This window comes from Sander lucioperca, chromosome 8, assembly GCF_008315115.2.
Source record: "Sander lucioperca isolate FBNREF2018 chromosome 8, SLUC_FBN_1.2, whole genome shotgun sequence".
Lineage (NCBI taxonomy): Eukaryota > Metazoa > Chordata > Actinopteri > Perciformes > Percidae > Sander > Sander lucioperca.
In genome coordinates, this window is record NC_050180.1 from 543,915 (window position 1) to 551,414 (window position 7,500).

Here is a 7,500-nt window from a genome sequence, read left to right on the forward strand (position 1 = left end):
TCCCTCTCTCCCATCCTCTTCTGTCTGCTTCTCCACAGTGGATTGGTGGAGACTTCTAACCCATACCCTGTACTTTGCCGCCACTTTCCTCCTGACAGACCAATCATTGCCCCTAGTCTCGCCTGGATCACGAGATCATGGATGGTCATACCTGCAGGACTCGCATAACTCAATCAGCACGCTGACACTTTGTCTTTCCAGCCACGCTCTCTGCCCTCCGACGTTGTTTGTTCTCTTGTAGACTCCCTGTCAGCTTTAAGTTTTGCCTGCTGATGTGTGTCAAAGTTCATGGAGCGGCAGCAGTAATTTATGAGCTGTGTACGAGGTGTATCTGCTCTCAGTAACATAAGCAAGACTCGTGTGTGTGTGTGTGTGTGTGTGTGTGTGTGGTGTGCGTGTGCTGTAGTTACTGTGCTTTTACATCGAGAGATGTTTTATTTTCTCTTTTGACAACCAAAAACAGTCGTACAGATAGTTTGTATATTTCAGTATGTTTGATCAACAGTCACAAGGCCTGCTGCTTATTTTCTATTTTTATTTGTTTTTTGTTGTCTTTCTAACCGCCCTGCACCAACACATCTAACCGGGTAACCATGGGGAATGACCAAGAGGACCATTTTGTCATTCCTCCGGACACACACGCACCCACACACACACGACTCTCTCTCTTCTGAAGGAGTGTGTGTGTTCGTGAAAAGTTCAACTTAAACACACCATATACATATACAGTATCGACGAGTCTAAAGCCTGTCCGTCATGAGCCTGTTTCCTGATATTGTTGTTGTTTAAAATGGCTGTTCTGAATTATCGCTAGTGGATATCTTGGTGAGCGTGTTGATCTTTCTTGTGTTTTTTTTACATAAAAGGGAGTTTAAAGTGTATCATTTTTTTAATAAGTAGCATGTTTTTATTTGTATTTTGTTCTCTGATGGGCAGTGTTATTATTGGCAGTGTTCACATCTTTCTGAAACCTCCTGTTCTCTTTGATTGCCCCTCCAAGATCTTATAAGGAATTATGTTAAAAGAAGATATAGTAGATGTCAAAGAGATATGAGTTATTGAGGGTTATAGTCCGTATATTCTATGGGTATTATGATTGAACGATTAACACAAGAAACCGAATATATACATAACTAAAATTTCCTGATCCTGTACACTGTTGTGATGCGTATGTATCTTTCTGACTGGTGGTCTGTTGTCTTTGTCCCTATGCCGGTATTTTCAGCACCTTTTACATTCTGTCATTGACCTTCACGGGCCGGTTTTTTACACAAAGACTTTGACTATGAGTTAGATTCGATTAACGCACTTCAGGAAAGACTGGCTCTCTGGAAGTACGATCCATAAATACACTGCATTACAGCTATATCACCATAGGCGTCCCAAAGGCACACAACGGATTTGTAACCGGAATGTGGCACGACTCCGTGCTTGGAACTGTCTTAGTTCTTCAAGGTCTAGTGTGGAACTGTGTTAGTTGTTCCTACCAAAATCGTGTGGCCTGTCACAAACGTGTGCTTTTTCTGAATATTAACCACCACCATCAATTCCAAGATCCTGTTGGCTTGAAATTTTACATTTGCATAGCATGACCTTGGCTAGACGCTCATGATTCATGCGCCATCGTGAATACGTAGCGGTATAAAGGGACATCATGACATACAGCTCCGCCTTCACTGTTTCGCTGTCGCATGATAAACTCACTAGGTGCTGCTAATGCTGCTAATGGGATCGTAGCTTCCTGGCCCGCACGTTTGAAGAAGGAAACATGGAGGACCACACAGAGTCTTCTTCGCCAGAGAAAAAGCGATATGAAAAGAGCAAGAGACCGCTTTTGAAGCGTGAAGGCTACCGTAGCTGTAAGCGGTACTTTTGAACTGCGTGGTGCGAGAGAGTTGATGCGATATATGATCTCACATGCTCAGATGGGAGAAGTTCCCACACTTGGACTTTACCTTACTTAACTTTTTAGTCTTTATTTCTTGTGAAACAACGTTTATCAGATTAATTCCAAAGCCAAACTAAGACTGGCCTCACGCTACAGTCCGCAAGAACTTATGTGAAACTGTCTCCTGAAGTAAAATTCAAGCTGAGGAGTCGTGGACTGAAACTGAACTGTGTGGCATCTCGACTAGACGGTCAACTTGCCCTTCCCACTTACCTACATAACGTGTCTGAGCATCGGCTTTCCCATCCCAACATGCCCTTCTCAGATTCTTTCGCCGTCACTTGAATGGCACAGCAAGTCTGCTGTCTCCCCAGTTAAAAAATAAATGGAAATAGTAGCAAGGTCTTTCAAAATGAGCAGGACCCCTAATTTGTAAGTCAAAAGAGACCCCTGCAAAAGTGAGAAAATGCTGAAAGTGTGAATAGATTCTCTATTCTGTTGAAACCCAGGATTGCAACGTTTCAGAGGGCTCAGGCCTCTCGTGTCTTGTAACATTCGCAGCTCTGCTAGTGAACTGAACCCTAAGAGATGTCACTCTGCTGACTTTGTAGTGGTGTATACACGAGCAGCATGCACACACCTAGACATTTCCAAACTAGCGTGTCATAGTTTTGGCCTGTGGTCAGCGTAAGTTGACATCAGCCTCTGCACCCACACACATCCCTTTGTACAAATATACACGACTAACGACACCTGCTACACGCCAGTGAGGCATTTGTGTCTTTCCCAATATCAGCTGCATAAAACTTATGTGGTGCTAAAATTCAAATGGAACCATTAAATCTGGAAAGGACTGCTATTTCTCATATGATGTTGCTTTAGTGCATAATCCCAGTACTGATGGACAACCTCACACTCCAACATTGAAGCAGAATAGAAGCAATCCTAGAAAAGTGTACAGGTCTGACACACACATCAGCACCACCCAATCGTCGCTGAACAAAGGCAGGTGTAAGGGGTATGAGTATGCAACAGCAGGGATGAGGCCAGATTGACGAGCGTGGAGAGGTGAGCTCGGGTTCTGAGCTTGTGCTTATAACTATTTTTACAACTCTGGAGAGGATTGTGAACAAGTGTGAGACCAGAGAGAGACTCGTCCGTCTACCAGTGTGTCCAGTGTTTTGCTTATCTCACCAGAAAGCACAGAGCAGGTAAGTATAGAGTCATGCTTTTGGATGTAACACACACAAGGGATTGTTGTGGAGTCATTCTCTTTTGCTGAAGGACACAGTCGTTGGACAGTTTGTGTTGATCACTGTTTTTGTTGGGTTGCGGGTTAGGATTGTGACAGAGAATCAGTCAGAGCTCACTGGAATAGTTGCAGAGAAGGATGAGCAGTTTTCTGTACTTCACATCCTCCAGCTCTGGGTGGATACACTCTCACCTCGTGTACCTGCTGACGAACCCCCACATTCTCCACCGGCGGAAACGCACTGCTGCTTTTTACTGCACACACAGTCTCACGACTAGAGAGAGGTAAGGGGTGAAGGTCAGTAACACAGGTGCAGGCCATACTTTACTGGAAAGTAGCAAGGTAGATAGTGGAGGGATGTGCTATTAGAGCCCGAGCATTAAGTGGAGAAACGCTGTTTTTGGAAAGATGATTATTGTATTTGACAGCTGTGATGCTCGAAACGCACGCAGTTGGCACACTCAGACTGGCGAAAAGTGCAATGTTCTGTAGTGATTGGTTCGGGATGGGCCAGTGGCACTCCATAGCGCTCCTACGACACCTTACAGTCGGATAAAGTTCAATTTTGATGTTCACAAAAGTTGTGGAAGACATTTGCTCTATATGTTACGACCTGTTACATTACATTTCACTTGCATTTTTGAAGCCCGTCAGTGCGCATATTCGGCTTTTGGCTTTTTTTCCTTTACTTGAATTGTGTTATGTAGCTTTTTTGTGCACGTTTAGGTTTACAAAGTGAAAAGCCACAGTCCACCCAGGGACTTACCCCTCGCCACGAAAACACTGTGTCACAAACTGCTCCAAACAGCTCTATTGTAGTCCACAGCTTTGCTCAGAGACAACGTGCAACACTTGGTACACAGACACACGTTACTAATGCTCGCTAGCTGCTAGCGGGCACGCCCTCATACTCTGCTTCTGACGGGCTAGTAGTCCTTACTAGCTACTGCGCAGGTGCGACCAGGGTGAAAAGAGGAGCTGCAGCAATGTGCAGTGCCACAAAAATATGGTGGTGAAATTAACCATGTAAAACCTATCTGATATACCTCTAAATACAATTATGAACCTGAAATGCGCATAATACGAGCACCTAAGAAATGAAAAACTCACGAACGCACACATCAAAACCTGTGAGCCTTGCGAGACGATACAGCGATTGGTTCATGCGTGTTTAGCAGGTACTAGCACATAATGAGGAAGGCTTTAATTTGGACATACTTGATACCATGCATGAATCATAGTGTGGTCTAGCACTGAATACAGCAAACCTGACCATAGTATTAGTGTGTTCTCATAGCACACACACACGTGGACAGAGGACAGGTGTACAAAATTTGCAATGCGTAATGTCCACTGCCATGCACTCACCCACGAAGTCTAATCTCGTGCGTGCGATGTCTTAGACGGAAATGCACACTCATCAACCAGCCATCCACCATTCACGTTAACGCCCTAGTCTCTGTTGGCCAAACCACCGCACGCTGTGAGCGCCATTTCTTTAACCATCACAATCATCGTGGGCGGTGGCTAAGCTCCGGACCGAGCCGGTTGTTTGTGTGGTGTGGTGTGTGTTGGGTGTGTTGTGTGTGTTTGTGTTGTGTGTCTGTGTCTGTGTGTGTGTGTCTGTTGTGTCTGTGTCTGTTTCTGTGCGGTGTGTGTTGTGTGTGTGGTGTGTGTTGTGGTGTGTTTGTGGTGGTCTGTGTGTGTGTGTTTGTGTGTGGTGTCTGTGTGTGTGTGTGTGTGTGCGTGTGCGTCTGTGTCTGTGTGTGTGTATGTGTGTGTGTGTCTGTGTGTGTGTCTGTGTGTGGTTGTCTGTGTGTGTGTGTGTTGTGTGTGTGTGTGTGTGTGTGTGTCTGTGTGTGTGTTGTGTGTGTGTGGTGTGTCTGTGTCTGTGTCTGTGTCTGTGTGTGGTTGTGTGTGTGGTGTGTGTGTGTGCGTGTGCGTGTGCGTGTGCGTCTGCGTCTGTGTGTGTGTGTGTGTGTCGTTTGTGTGTGTGTGTGTGGTGTGTGTGTGTCTGTGTGTGTGTGTGGTGTGTGTGTGGTCGTGTGTGTGTGTGTGTGTGTGTGTGTGTGGTGTGTGTCTGTGTGTGTCTGTGTGTGTGGTGTGTGTGTGTGTGTCTGTGTGTGTTTGTGTGTGTGTGGTGTGTGTGTGTCTGTGTCTGTGTCTGTGTGTGTGTGTGTGTGTGTGTGTGTGTGTCTGTTTGTGTGTGTGTGTGTGTGTGTTGTGTGTGTGTCTGTGTGTGTGTGTGTGTGTGTGTGTCTGTGTGTGTGTGTGTGTGTGTGTGTGTGTGTGTGTCTGTGTGTGTGTGTGTGTGTGTGTGTGGTGTGTGTCTGTCTTTGTGTGTCTGTGTTGTGTGTGTGTGTGTGTGTGTGTGTGTCTGTGTGTGTGTGTGTGTGTGTGTGTGTGTCTGTGTCTGTGTCTGTGTGTGTGTGTGTGTGTGTGTGTGTGCGTGTGCGTGTGCGTGTGCGTCTGCGTCTGTGTGTGTGTGTGTGTCTGTTGTGTGTGTGTGTGTGTTGTGTGTGTGTGTGTGTGTGTGTGTGTTGTGTGGGTCTGTGTGTGTCTTTGTGTGTGTGTGTGTGTGTGTGTGTGTATGTGTGTGTGTGTGTGTGTGTGTGTGTGTGTGTACAACGCTCTTCGCTTTTTACAAATATTGTTAATATTCAATACAGTTTAGGGCTCAATACCAAGCCGTTGTGGGGCTCCAATATACCTTCATATATTTAGAAAGATATAAATGCATGATAATAAAAAGTAGCCTAAAATGTGTTACAGTTTTCTCAGTCACTTTGGTGCATTTCTCACATCACTATTTACATTTGCACAACAGTTTAATGCAGTCTCAAAACAATAGTACAAACTGCAAAACCTAGTTGAAACCTGCAAAGCGTGTCACTTGCTCAAAATGGATAGCTCATTCCTCAAAGCAAGTATTCATGTCAATGAAGAGTCAGTGTCATCAGATGAAAGTCCTGACACCATTGTTTATGAACAAGATAGTCAAATGGCTTTGTCATGTTTACTCTGTAAATGTTTTCCAATGCAAAAAAGTCAGATCTTGGTGACACTACCTGAAAATGCTCAAGACAGCACTATATACTATTTGCCCAGCCATTTGAAAAATACAGTAAAGTTACACATTACTGTATTTAGTGAGGTAAATGAGTAAAGACAGTGAATATGTATGTTCACATTTTTACTGCATATGCTCTTTGCAATTCTAATTTGTCACAGCATTGTGCAAAAGAAAAAATACACCCTTATTTATAACAAACATAACACTCCCTTTATAAACAATATTGCAGTACATATTTGAACTGAACATACAACATACATAGTACTGTAATCATTCATGAACATCCAGACGTTCCTCTCTGTCTGGCCCATATTTTCATCTACATCACAGTGAATATCATCTCTTGCAATGCAGCGAGGAAAGTATCTCCTCCAGCCTCTGCAGGACTCTGCTGTGTTGTCATCACATGCTGCATCCATGGCCGCTAGCAGGGCCATTGGCTATGTGGATGCCGGTCATATACCTTCCACCTCCAGGAAGAGAAAACTCCTCTATTGGATTTAGGAATGGTGAGTAGGGAGGGAGATATTCCCACCAGCATCCTATTATGTGCTGCAAACCACTGTCTGACGACATCTGAGGGTGAAAACGCACATTATCCAAAACACAACATGCTTGTTCAGATGGTCTCCAGTTAGACCCCTCTCTTTCTCAGGGATTATGTCCCTGTAAAGAGTGTCTAAAAAAGTCAGCAGATGTGTGTGTTGTATGGACCAAGACGGGGGATATGGGTGAGGACGCCGTTTTCTGAGATGGCGGCACACATAGTAATATTCCCTCCTCGTTGGCCTGGGACATCAATGGTTGTTCTCCTTCTTCTCTTGTCCAATGCGATTCCTTCCACGTCTTCTACCTTTTGCCAGATTGAAACCCGCCTCATCAAGGTATATGAATGTGTGCAGCGGTTCCCTGGCCTCCAGCTCCAGTACATGCTTTATTACAGAAGAGGAGTGAGAAAAACTATAACAACTTTTCCTGTGTAACATAATGCATTTTGGACAACATATTGTACAGTATGCACTGTGAATACACATACACAGACTGTCATGTAAGTGTAGTGCATGACACTACACAAAGTAAACAGTTACAGCACTGAACATTAGAATATGCATAGAACACATACATGTTTTACCTGTACATACTGGTGACAGATCTCCTTCACTCTGTTACTGTTCTGTTCAAATGGCACATTGTACAATTGTTTCATGCGCATTTCATTCCTCCTGAGCACTCTGTCAATTGTAGCGACTGAACAGATTCAATATTCCCAAAGACGTTGTCATCCTC